This window comes from Gavialis gangeticus, unplaced genomic scaffold (genome assembly GCF_001723915.1).
Source record: "Gavialis gangeticus isolate Ggan-Ray unplaced genomic scaffold, GavGan_comp1, whole genome shotgun sequence".
NCBI lineage: Eukaryota > Metazoa > Chordata > Crocodylia > Gavialidae > Gavialis > Gavialis gangeticus.
Genome location: NW_017729027.1, coordinates 31,361,724 through 31,376,073, shown reverse-complemented (window position 1 = coordinate 31,376,073; position 14,350 = coordinate 31,361,724). Strand labels below are relative to the sequence as shown.

At 39.1% G+C, this 14,350-nt stretch overlaps 1 protein-coding gene across 1 annotated transcript in view; it reads right to left on the bottom strand.

Annotated features, from left to right (window-relative positions):
- Positions 1-14,350, bottom strand: part of KHDRBS2 (KH RNA binding domain containing, signal transduction associated 2) — a 950,986-nt gene that overhangs the window by 791,792 nt on the left and 144,844 nt on the right. The window lies entirely within an intron of this gene.

Sequence of the window (14,350 nt, the reverse complement as noted above, 5' to 3'; positions counted from 1 at the left end):
TTTTTTAGACCCTTCTTGAAAAGTTCTCCTACTTCATAGAGTGACCTAATGACCAGTTTAGAGACTAATCTCACATCAGAGTATTTTTCACCCCTTCTGTTGAAGCTATGACATTGTGTAGGAAAGAATGTAGGATTCTCTGAATCAGGATAAAAAGCAGCACAAGAATGCACATAACCCTCTCATCCCAATGACAGGAGCATGCACCTGGAAGAGAGGGTTCCAATCCCTGCTCCCACAGCTTTTTATGCATTTTTTCACCAAAATTCATTCAGATGTGTGCATGGGTGTTAACCATTACCTTTCCCATATGTCAAATGCTCTTAAAATAGGAGCATCCACTTGAAAACTAGGAAAACACAAGTGATGTGCACTTTGAGTGTCTCAAAGTTATGCCTCTTCAGGTGAGGATTAGCTCCAGCTGATGTTAGACAGCTTGTGTTGTAGGAATGTTAGTCTGCTCCATGGCACCAATACCAATAATTTGGGGACTCCAGTTCCCAGAATGCACTGCCACCAGCATCTTTGCCCCCCACATATCACCCAGAACTCTGGAGCTGTAGAATGTGAGCCAGGGGGATCTGGGCAACTGCAAGTAGAGACCACCAAGGAGCAGGGGGTATGAGGGTGGAGGCTGGTAAGATAGCAGATGCCAGGGAGCCATGAAGTGGGAGGTGTGGGGGGGAGGTCAGCGGTTGAGGAGAAGGAAGCTGCTGCGGAGCCAGAAAGCCAGGTAGCCATGGGGCAGAATTGGCAGCTCCTAGCCAAGCCCTTGCTCACCAGCCCACTAGTGGAAAGTCAGAGCTGTGCATATTAAAGAAGTTAACCCTTAATCTATGACTGCTCAAAGCACATGCTAACTTTAATACTGTCTAAAACTCCCTACAGTTAGCACATGCCAACTGAAATGTGCAACAACACCTTGGGATAATAAGAGATAGAGGAGTCTGTGTTGTGTCTAATTCAAGGCAGTATTCTTCATCTCAGATTACTTAAAATAAAGGAGATCAGGGATTTGAACCTAAGCCTCACACATCCTACATCTGAGGTCTATCAACCTTCAACTCTAGTATGAGTGAGAGTTTTTGCCTTCATTTCATCAAAAAGTGTTCTAACAACTTCTAAATCCAGTATGCATAAATATTCACACAGAAGTAACGCCATTCTAAATCCTAGGCCAAATAATCACAAAGTCTCCAGTTCAAAGATGAAAACCATAACACATGTTAAACAGAGTAGACTACAGAAAATCAGTTGAACCTATTAAATGTATGCCAACAAACAAGGAAAACAAAAGCAAATAGCTTCATGTCTGCCACAGAATTAGAAGAAAACAAGGAACACAATTCATTTAAATTCACATCACACTGTAAATCTATTAGCCTCCCTGTTCTTCCCTTTCCTTCATGAACACCGAGTAGAATAATATTTCCACATTGTCATTAATGTGTTCATAATACTTGCAGCTTTGCCTGAAGACAATGATTATAATCAAATTCCATGCTTGAGGGCTTCAGGTGGTTACCTGTAGAGGCAAGCCTCCAAAACGAGGTTGATTGGATGTATTTGGGGAGGTCCTTTCCCATTCTCTGAAGAGTTGGAGATTAGTTGAAGTAGGTGGACAATAGTGCTTTGTACTTGTACAGAGAATCCATTTCCTTCTTTGTGTGTATTGCTTATATGCTGAAAATCAAACTGATCCTTAGATTTGGGTCAGGAAGGAATTTTGTATCAGGATATACTGGCATGGATCTTTAGGGTCATTTTCTACAGCATCAGGTATGGATTGCCACCTGAGATCACGTGGGTGTATATTGTTTAAATTCCTTGCAATGCAGATGTGAGTACTGGTGGTACATTTGTCTCCCCTATTTTCTTTCAGGAGGACACTTTAGTCTCCTGAGGAGTGAAAGGCTAAAGACTTTGAGCTAGGGATATTTGGATGCAACTTCATAGTATGCATTTCACAGGACATCAGACTAATGACATCATGCCTTAAGTTCTATTAAAGTATAAAGCTATGATAAAGTGTAAGAAATGTCTCTTTTAGGATGAATGTGACACATAATAAGGAACCATGTTTTCATATTCATTTTACAAGAAAGGGACTAATGACAGTGATTCCTTTGTTCATAGTGACCAGTACCCTTATACACCAAGTGGCTTTAAGCAGAATCAGAGCCTTGGTTGGTCAGTAAAAATAAATCACCTTTAAAATTCACAACAGAATCTGATGCCCACGAGTCAGTTTTGTATTTTCTATCCAAAGTACATTAAAACCTCATCCAAAACTGTGAAGTTATAAGATCCAATGAAGTTCCTAGATTACCCACATTAAACTACACAGATACATATAGAAATGATAAACACAGACAGATCACATATAATTGCTTGATTACTCCATCTTTTTATGCAGAAAAGGATATATTAATTGTGCTTTTAACACTGGAAAAATAAAAACTGAAACCGAGTTATATCAAGTGAAAGTAAGTTGCTCTGACAAGCCTAATTGGAAATGGGTTTCTAAAACAAAATCTCAATTGTCTAGAAAATGGAAAAGGAAAGCCTGGCTAGAATCTCTGAATAAATAGTGCATGGATGATTTTAGGCATTAAAGATCTTAATTCAATGAAAAACTCTAGATATAATGATAACAACAAAGAACATTTTAGTCATTGTTGTGGAATCAAACAAATTTTAAACTACAGATTTACCATGGCTGTGTCTCTTAATTTATATTTTTAACAATAAGATTCACTGACAGGGAAAAAAGAATGAAAAATAAGTGTATATAATAAAGAAGAAAAAATAAAACCCTGAAAGATATTCAAATTAAAAACTGAATAAAGGCTAATGAGGATGGTTAAGAAATCAAGTGTCCCCATCTGAGGGAGAAAATAAGAATAAACAGATGATAGATTACTTAATTCCTCAGCATTACAACCAGTTTTTCTCTCCTTCTTCATTAAAAGGAAATGAATTTGTGTCAACTAGCTAATATAATAACTTTTATTAAAAACATTGTAATAAGAAACTGAACATTACAGTGATAGTTAACAGGTACCTCTTGACGTTTAGCTTAACAAGATATATACTATTCAATTAAAGTATCAGTGAAACTATAAGTCTGTAATGTTGATGCATTGGTAGCTTCGTGCAGAGCAGACAAGATCTGAGGTTAATAGTAATGGTATTAAATAGCTACAGAGGTTTGCAACTAGAAAGCTTTGTTCTTGCTAAGTTTAAAATTATCCTAATCCGCTCAGACATGGATTTTTCTGGGGACACTTTAGAGTCTGATTTCCCATACATTTCACAATTGTTCCATACAATAAGGCAGAAGGCAGGGCAGGGCAGCATCTTACAAACTAACTAGTTCAGAGAGGCATGAGTTTACTTTATCAGATGCTATGAATGGACTGATAGGACTACGTTAAATATGACCACTCAGAATGTAGACGGTGTAGGATGAAGTTGGCCAAAAGAAAAATGAGCGATAGAGATGGTCCCTTAAGTGAGAATGACAACAAATAACCGGTATTTATTAATAGAAAAAGAAAGTAAATTATACAGAAAAGAATGGGGATTTATTTTAAGTGGGTGCAGTGAACTGAAAAACATAGTACCTTGATTACGTTAAGAATTCAAAGTAATGGTACCTACATGATATTCATTTTTTTATTGCTTTGGGAGACTATTACTATTAAAAAGATTGAGAAGTTATATCATAGACTAAATATGCTTTTCATGAAATTCTTCCAAAGAGAGAAAGAAAGACACAGTGTAAAATGTTAAAGTCTAAGTTTCTTTTAAAGTGTCTCTGAAGTTGAACACATCTTTGGGGAATTTGTTTGCATGGACCAAGCTGAAAAGCTTGCTGTCACAACAGCTGTATTGGTTGGAACTATAGTATATTGTTCCAGTTAGTTAAACTTCTAGTGCTAATTCCTATTTCATCTTCACATGCATAAATGGTACTTCTACTCATTTAGCCCAATAGCTAGGGTACCTGCTTGGAAGCAGAAGACCCAGGGTTTAGGCTTCCCTTATCCAGAATGGTGTAAATCTGCATCACCACCAAATTACTTTAATCAGCAGGCTATGGGTTAAGTATTTAGAGTAGTCTTCAGGCCTCCTCTTGAAGCTATCCCAGTTTAGCTCACATAAAATGGATAAACAGTACTGAAAGTTTTTGTCTCATCAGAGACAAGAAGCCAGGCCAGAACCCCTCTCTTCCAAAGCAGTGTTCTCCTTACTTAGCCATCTTCCAACCAATCTTATGTATTGCCCCTGGAAGAGTGTCCAATGTGCTAGATTCAAGAGAGAAGCCCTGTAGGTAATACCTAGTTCATAGCCTGGGGGTGAGAACACTTTATTAGAAAGCAGCAGCTGCAGGTTAACATGCAGTCTGGTTGATGATCACCAAAACCCAAATTTTCTGCTGCCTGATAAGTGCTCTAGCCACTAGATTATTGGACTAAAAAATGAAATCAAATACCCTCTTAATAGGGTTTTTTTTCTGCAAGTCAAGTTTTGCTCCTGTTGAACAAACCCCTCTACAGCAGCTTAGAAATCTTTATGACTATGCTGCCAGTTATATGAAAGACAAGTTTGAAATCTGCCAAATAGGATTATTTTGTTAAAGCATCCCTGCAGTTCTCTGGGTGTGTATCCCAGATAACATCGGTATCATAATGAAGGGAAGAAAAATAGTTCTTTGTAATCTGGAATTCATCTAGGCTCAACAGTCAAAGTCCATCCAACAAGGGACTTAAAACACACTTAACTGTGTTGTTGGATTAGGCTGTAATGGATATTGATGTTCCATCACATTTTATGATTTACAAAGTCCATTTAACACCTCACAGAAGTTTCTGTTCTATTCAGTTTTATCATCTAAATTCTTTTGTAATCAGATACATATACCTAGCCATTGAATACATCGATATGAAAGATGAATCAGGGATTATAACAATAAAGCACAGGTTCAATGGCCTGGTAGGAAACTCAGCACTTATCCCTGGGTGCTGGAAAGTAGTGAACATTTACTGAGATACTTAACAGGGTATACTCTCTGAATTCTTCATCTTTCTAGCAATTAGCTCATAGTTACTTCCATAAAAATCTAAGCCTTTTTGCTCCATTTAGAGTTACTGAAAAAGGAGAGGAGTATTCTGTTTCTCTCACCAATCTAGAACTTCTTGATGCTGCAACTGCTACTTTAGTCTTCAGGGACAGAGACAGATAATTGCCTAACATTTTCTTGTCCTCTTATATTGCCAGTTGTGGTATTTTCTGGAACTGAGGTGGTGTGGGAACTAAGGCATCAAGTTGATAGCCCGGACATCACAAATTTGAGGCCACACCAAAAGAACTCACAGAATAGCCTGTCAGATTCTGAGAATTCTGCTAAATACATCATTCACAAGGACAGTAAAAAAGAAAGAAGGGGTGCTTTTCTATTGTTTGAGTAATCCGGTGCCAAATTTTGCTGCTCATAACTTGCTTAAGAGCTATAGAATGGAACTTGTATCTGAAAGTTCATAATGACTCATATAGGGTGCCTACACACATGCAGTGAGGCTGCTTCAACATGCTATAGTTATAGCACACTCTAATCAAGTCTGCTGGAGTGTGGTAAATACTAAGGCTGTGCAAAGCTTTGGTCACTGATTTGATTCGGTGGCCAAATCTCTGAATCTGAATTGAATGAGGAGACCCATTAATCGCTCCTAATCGAATTGGAAGCCTCTGATTTGATTTGGAGAGATTTGACGATTTGGTCATAGACACAGCTTTATATGTTGTTTCTACATATCTCAAGGTACCAGACATGGCTCATGAACACTGAGGTGGTGGGGCAGATGGAACATCCCACAGGATCACACGGGTGTCCCCCACACACTTGGTGGTGGACCCAGAAGTGGACCAGAAGTACTTCTGGTCCATTTTTGGTTCCGCCGTGGAGTGCGCAGGGGATCCCCCCCACCTCCTGGCTTGGCAACTGGTACCTCCTGGGTTTGCGGGGAGCACCCGGGGTCCCCCTGGTGCCAATTACTGAGCTGGGAGGGTGCGGGAGTCCCCCACATGCTCTGTGGTGGACCACCCCTTCGCTCCTGTGAGGTGCTCCATCTGTCCCACCATCTCAGCATTCATGAGCTGCACTCGATTCTCCGAATCAGAACCGAATCTTCAGATTCAGATTCAGCCAGATCGAATCAGGACAGTGATCCAAATCAGTGAATCAAATCACTGTCCTCCAAGTCAGTCCAAATCCAAATTTGAAATTGAATACTGCCCGCTTTGCACACATCTAGTAAATACCATACTCCAGCAGACTCCAGCATCACATGTACCAGTGTCCCCTCACTGAAAAATGGTGGCAGAAGGATACTGATATACACGACACTCCAGGAGCTTTAATTAGAACAGATCTTAGAGCCTCTCTAATTAAAGTGCCCCTCCCCCCCATTCCTGGAGCATGTCTATAGTGCAGATTTGATGAACTTAACAATGAACATGAAGACTTGTTTGTATTGAAGCTCTATCTCCTCACACTGTAGGTATTTTTTATTTTGCCAACATCTGAAAAAAAACCCCTAGAGGAATGTAGTCATAAAGCTATTGAAGTGTATGAAAAGACTGCAGAAATACTTGGAAAAGTAGTTTGGATGTGGCTTCTCATGTACTTTTTAGTGGTTAAACTCAAAAAGTATATCATATTGGAGAAAATGATGACAAATTTCAGATCAATGAGGAAGCACTGGTGGAAAAAGCAAACAGCTATAAAGAATCAAAGGGGTAGAGGACCTTTGTTCCCCGTCAGGATCAGGGCCTTTATTTCCTAACCTAAGTTTGATAATAGTTAAGTTAAGCAAGGTTGGTACCTAGGAACATGTAGATAACTTTGTACAGAATTCTATTTCATTTAGCATATGACCAACGTGCAACTTGAGACTAACTCTGAGCTACCTGACTATAGTGTAGGAGCAATGCTATTACCCTATCTTTGGATCTCTATTACATAAATAGGGAAACGTCTACATGTTTTCATAGGGTGATCTTTTTCCTATAAAATGGGGGTCTGTAAATCAGTTGGTATAACATGCAAACTGGTTTTGTTCCCTTAGGGGCTCCTGAGCCAGTCTAAACAATAATCCTTAAGACTAAGTACAGACATCCAGAAAACCTGAGGCTGAATCAATTCAGTTTTTGCAGGTTAATCTGAACTGTGTAGTTTGAACTGAGAAGCAAATGAGCATTCATTTTTGAGTCCATAAATGCAGCCACATGCCTGCAGTGGCTCTGGCTAGGAGCTATGGGGGCACTAGAGCAAGCCTTCCCTTCTCTTTGGAAGTGGCTGGAAGGCTGGAGACAAGCTCTCCAGGCTTTTTCCCCCATCCCTGTCTGAGCTAGGGACGCTGTGGCCAGGCCCCAGCAGGCCCATTGAGTATGATTGGAAGGGTGGGTTTAAACCCACACCCTGACCTGCACATGCCCCAGCTGGGGCACGCCTGGAGGGAGGAGAGAAGCAGCCCCTGCCAGGCTACTCCTTGACCCCCCAGGGGAGTGGAGGGAGGGGGCATGGCTAGACCTTGGCCTGGGCTGGCATGCTGAGGTGGAAGGGAGTGGGGTTTAACCCACTTAGAACCCCAGTTGGGATCTGCTTGTGAAGGGCACATCAGCCCCTGCCTTGCTTTTCCCTGCTTGCTGCTGTAGGTGTGGCCAGATGCCAGTTGCAGGACAGCACACTGAGGCAGAGGGGAGGGAAGGGGACTTAACTCCTCCTCTCCTGCCCACATAGGACCCCAGCTGACGTCTGCTTGGCCGGGGTGCACCAGCCACTGCCTGGCTTTTTTCACCACTTGCTGCTTGAACAGAGAGGTGGAGAGTGTGGCCACATGCCAGTTGTGGGCCAGCATGCTGAGACAGAGAAGATGGAGAGGGGGTTTAAACCCCAACACAGCCGGGGTCCCAAGCAGGTAGGAGAGGGTTTAAACCCTCCACCCTCTCCTCCACCTCAGTGTGCTGGCCCCGGCCCTGGCTGCCATCTGTCCATACCCCCTGCCCCCTCTGCTCAAGCAGCAACTGGGGAAAAGCTTGCCAGGGGCTGCTCCGCCCCTGCTAGGCTTAAATTCCCTTCCCCTGACCTCATTCTGCTGGCCTGGCCCAGAGTCTGGCCACCCCCACCCCTCTGCTGAAGCAGTGAGTGAGGGAAAAGCCTGTGAGGGGCTGCTCCCCCTCTACCAGGAAGACCCTGGCTGTGGTCCAGAGCCAGGTTTGCCACCCCCACACCCTTCTCAGCCAGCCAGAGCAGCAGTAGTGCTCCTGCTGGGGAGCAAAGGGGCAGGGCCAACCTTGCTCCATGGCAGGAGTCAGCTCAGTCCAGCCCAGCCCAGCCCAGGGTTGCAAGGCATCCTAGGATGCTGGGGGACTGTGATTTAACTTGAACCAGGAAGAGGTCTTGGACTGAAGTTCCATAAACCGGTTTGACCTAAATCAGATACTGATTCAGCCAGGTCAATCTGATACTAGATTCAACCAGGTTTCTCTTAAACTAGTTTCAGCCATTTTGAAAGTGATTTATGTACACTGAACTTTTCTCTTACAGATTTAAACCTTTTTCAGATCACTTAAATTGGTTTATGTGTAACTTCTGTCCCTATTGTAAATGGACTTGAGGGCCTGAGGCCTAGCCAGCTGGCTATTCTCCTATGGGAGCCCCCCGGGCACCTCAAACAATACAAATGATAATTCTTGCCCAAAACAAGAACAAAACAAAACTGTTGGCCTCTCTCAAGGTGGCAGGAATGGGCCCTTTAACTCTGGCCCTTCCTAGAAGTAAGCTCTGGATTTCAGTCGCTTCCTGGTTATAAAGTACATCATCCCCAAGCCAAGCTGCTTGTTCTCTCTCCCTTTGGGCTTCTAAGTACCCACTAACCACCCTGTTACAGGGCATTTACGCACACAGAGGATGAATAACAACTGGATTATTCTAATGCTCAGATATCAGAGCTGGTCACAGTCAACCAGTTAAAAAGTTGCCCTTATCTGGTCTGTTAATTAACCCGCATGACTAGAGAGAAAATCTTCACCCTGCCCTAAACCCCACCAAAAAAACCAAAACAACAAAAATAAAATAAAAGGTACAGCATCAATATGTGAATCTGATGAAATCTCAAGAAATCAATTTTATGGATTATTTTCCATTATACTGTAACTTAATCCAAACTACAGTGTTCTCCAGTATCTCATTCAACATTCAGCTCTTCTAAACTTTTAAGTCCTCTTTTAAGCCTTTTGTTCTTATGAACTTGGAATGGTGAGTGTTAACTTTTTAGGAATTATGAGGGGAAAATATTCTAATTAAGTGGTAATTTATGTTGCCAACACTAATATAACTATCCATCACATGAAATAAATTTCAGTTAGTCAGCAGTTATGAAGAATAATACAGCAAACATGATATTAGTTAAATTAGTAAACAGCATGAACAAATTATGTTTTAAATAGACATGGCACTGTAAACAATAATTTAGTTTTCAAAAGGCCACTTTAAAATAAGCATGTTTCTATAATAACACTTTGTAACATACAATGAGATCTCTTCTCAGCACATTTGAAAATGTTTATTGTTTATTCACAGTAATGAGATATTCTTACATAAGCATTACATCCAGGTGTACCTGAAGCTCTCTCATTTCTCCAAAACACAGAAATATAGCATTTTTCATGTTTCATGTTAAGTAGTACAATGCCACTACACTGTAAAATGATGGAATATTTTCCAGTCAAATTAAAACCCTGAAATGTTTCAATTTCTCTCAAAGAATTTAAATTAGCTATTGCTTTGAATATGTCCTATCTTCTCATTGTTTCAATGAATAAGTTCCTCCAAGTTAGTAGTCAGTATTATTTAGTGTGTAGTATGTATTGTAAGCACCTTCACTCCTGGCATTAATCAGTTCATTATTTTTAATACCTACATAGCCAACATGCACATTAGGCCTCACTGTGGTAAAAGTCAAGTTTCATAGTGTGATTAACAGTTCACTGGGTAGGTACATATTTCCAGATATACATTATTCATCCAAAAGATTACACAATCTTTCAAAATAAAGACTATTAACTTGTTGATACTAGGATTTATGGTTTATACCATGGCTTTTAGTTGTTACATAGTCTAATTTACTAGTTTTAAAAACAGTTAAAGTATCCTGAGAGTATGAAAACAAATCACATTATCCCCTTTCGTAAATTACAATTTTAAATTAATTAATAAATAGACAAACACCTAACAAAAGAAAGCCCATATGGTCTTCAATTATGAACCCCACCAAATGCCATTCTTGGGCTCCAATTATAATGATCTCCCTGTAGGTGAACCATGGTAAGACTGGAGCCATGGTCCACACTTGAAGATCACACAGCTTCCTGGATTACTTACTAAGTGTTGTGACAGCTTCACTTGAATGTAAAGATATCTGGTTTATTCATCTAGATAAATTTTTTATGGACATATAATGAAAACTAAAAGGAAATTAAGGTCATGAAATAGTGAAAGAGAATAAAATCTTCAAGTCTATAGGGTTTTATTGTATAAAGTCTCTCTCATGACAATCAATTTTTGTAGAATTTTCATAGAAAATAAAAATCCATGTTGAAACGGGACACTAGGTCACTGACATAACAAGATCCACTGTTCTTTCTATTAGTGTTTGAAAGACAATAACTTTGAATTTGTTTGTGTGAATTCAGCATATTATTTAGAAATAATAATGATACAAAGCAACTCAATGGACTAGATGGCTTTGGTCTGATATGAATTCCACGAAGATGTTAACTCATTTCATGTATAGTAATGGACTTTGTATCAGGCCATGTAAGCAAAATTTTCATAAGTGACTCTAAATCCCATTTTCAAACGTGACTAAGATATTTAGGAGCCTTCTGTCAGATTTCCTCATTTAAAGGAACGTGGCACAGGAATGTAAGTATATCTTGGAAGTGTAACAGGAATTCTTTAAAATTTTTACTTTACATTTTTGTTGGTGGCTGAAAGAAACATAGGACTAAATAATAACCAATAGCCTTAACTGACTTGGAGATCTTTTTATTCACAAAAAGCCTTAACTGACTTTGAGATTAAATAAAAACTGAGTAAACACCTCATATTGTAGCTAACAGTAAAAAAACAGTCATTTGGAAGCTCCTCCTTTACAACAATGGCTAATTATATAAATTCTCTCTCTATAACAACATTAAAAGATTGCTATAAAGATCTTCCATATATATAAGGAATATATAAGATATATATATCTTCCTATATTTAATATATATAAATAATTCAACTTATAAATATGAAATGTAGTGTTTAGTTTCTTGGTTGTCATATATATAAGATTGAAAGAGGGTGCTTTCTAATCAATTTTATAGTTACACATTTATTTCATTAATATAAGCTGGTAATAAAGAACTTGTACAAACACCAAGGTTTTCCCAACCGCAGTAAGGACAAAATTAATATGTTTTTAAACATAAGAAAAAATAATAACCAGGCCTAGAATTCTCAAGCTATGGAAAAATATCAATGACATTTTGTGGGTCTACCAACACTTCGATATTCACCAACACCTTTTCTACCTTACTTACCTTTCCTCTTCCATCACTGTGTTACTTGATCAATACTGATAATTAATAAGACTAAAAAGGAACCTCCCTGCTGAGACCTCTGTTTATAGAATTTGTTGAAGCAGCAGTAAACCCTCTAATGTTGGCCAGAATTTGAAAAACAAACGTCCCAATTAACCATGCTCTGATTAAATAGCTTACACTGCAATAGCTCACATCATGAAATATTTAATATAAAAGGAAATGTACAACTTGCAAGAAAAATGTTGAAACAAATTGCTTGGTTGCCTTCATTTTATTTCTCTAACTAACTGTCTTTCATCTGGTTACACATCTGTCACTGCAAATCTCAGCAGCTGGTCAAAAGGAACATCTGTCAATCTGTTCCTGTTTCTAAGAACATTCAGTGCAGAAAAGGAACCAAGGCAAACCCATATTGATTCAAGCACACTGAAGAGTTTTTCAGCTGCCTTGATTAGTACAGGAAGAAGCCTCCTGGGTTTAGAGAATGCCAAAGGCTCATTATTGAAGGAGAACATTTCCAGGAGAATACTGTATTGTAAGTCAATCCATTCTGTTCTGTTTATGCTCCAGCCAACACAAAACTTTAAGGCTTAACCATGAATAAATTTATTGTTTTCTTCTGTTTCTCCTTCAGTTAAGCATTGCAGTAAAATTTGATAAAGAAACTGACTTTTAAAAAGGCAAATAAAAATCTCACTAATTTCATCAAGTCTTTTTTTTTTGTGGGCAGGAGGTACTGACAGCAACAGTTGGCAGCATGTGCTGATTCATCATTCAAGTTTTATAGGGTTACAAAAATAGAAGGCCAGACTTTTACCTTTTGTCAAAAATACCCAGCAATCTCAATCCTGGAGAGGCAGAATTATTCATCACCATTAGGAGCTTGCTGGTACCTACTGATACATCACAACTTCCCATCTAGATGACTGAAATTAACATTAATATTAATCTTATTGGTAGTCACTTAAAAGAGGCTCCTATGCAGAAATATTACTTTATTAATGCAGCAGTGAGCCTGAAAAATATGACTAAGACAGTAAATGAAAAATAACTAAACAATTGTTAAAAAATCAGAAGATGGGTTCAAGAGAAAAGGGGAAGGAGAAAAAAACAGACACCTGTAGACTGCATGAACAATTAATCTTTGTATTTTTATTTTCCTTTGAATTGTCATAGTTTTTCAATACGTATCCTTGGCTGGAAAAACTGTTTTAATATTATTCCCCCAAAAGAAAGTGAAGCAACCTGAAAGCTTGCGAATTATCTGCAAGTAATACAAATTTGGATTACCTTTTTAATACAGCTTATGTTTCCTTCTAAGTAAAAAGAGAGTTTCAGGATGAAGCTGGGAGCAGGTAGTGGGTAGCAAAGTTAGATGTTTTGAGGATATGGTATCAATTAGGTATGGACAACAGAAACAAAGAGAAGGGCAAGAGCCAGCAGGATCTAAACAAGAATTAGAGAAGGATGGGGAAATGGTCTTGTCATGTATGGTCAATCTTCATATCAAGAAGCCAGCAAGACTGTAGGCACTAGGTAGAAAAGATCAATATGAAGAAATAAACTTGGAGTGATTCTGAAATCAAGAGTAGTAACAGAATTCTAATTCATCTAGGGGGTGATCAAAGTGAGACTAACTTTGACATCCCAACTATTTTTAGGAGTGATTCTCCCTCAGGGCACATAAGTGCCCCTATTATGGCAATCAGACTATCTCCTAAAGATGGGCAGACACCCCCTTCTACGCCATCTTTGGGTATGTGTCTATTACCCCTTTGGACACACAAATGCCTATATTATAGGAATAGGGGTTCTCTCAGAATTAATCTCAAACTGTACTGTGAGCATCCCCTAGGTGAAATACAATTCTGCCCTGGGTAGCCAGGTTTATGGCACTGGTATCAAAGACAGAAGATAAGCAGTTTGGGAAGGAAAGTTGAAAGACAAGAGAACAAAATAGAACTCATCGCTGTTTAAGAATATTTTAAGCTGTTTGTTACAGTGCACATTGTTTTACATTTGTGTGGACTGAATTTAAATAAGATTGTCATATCCAGTCACTTTCCCTAGGATTAGATGGAGCCTTTGCATCTGAATGCTCTGCCATAGTAGGAGTGTCAAAAATCCTCTCCTGTTCCTGGGAAGCACACAGAAGTTTACAACAGCTTTTTACAGGGTCAGTCTTCTCAGCCACATGGTGGTTGATGGATCTAAGCCAAACCAAATACAGGGGGGAGGGCAGGAGCACTAAAGATTCTGCTTGATCTCTATTACTTCTCCCTCTGCTTGTAAGTCCATTATATTGGAAGAGTGCACATAAGTAGAAGCCACAGTAAATTTATGTTGAAGCCAAGGGAGTTTCATTTTAAATGTTTTCATAACTCGCCCCAGTCTTCTTAAGCCTTGACTTATCTAAACTAGTCTACAAGTCTTGCTGCAAAACTAACAAATACATCAACCACTTGTAATCTACTTACAGATCTCTAAGGATGCATTAACTGGATCCCTGAGAACTGATGATTTATTTCTGCTATTTGTTTTCTGTTTTCAGCCAGTTTTTAATTGGCAGCAGAATATTGCCACTCACACCATAATTATGTAATTTCTTTAACAGCCTCTTGAAATGGGTTTTATCATAGGCTTCATGAAGGCAAATACAGAAAAGAAAACCTAACATCATTTGCTTCCTATATCC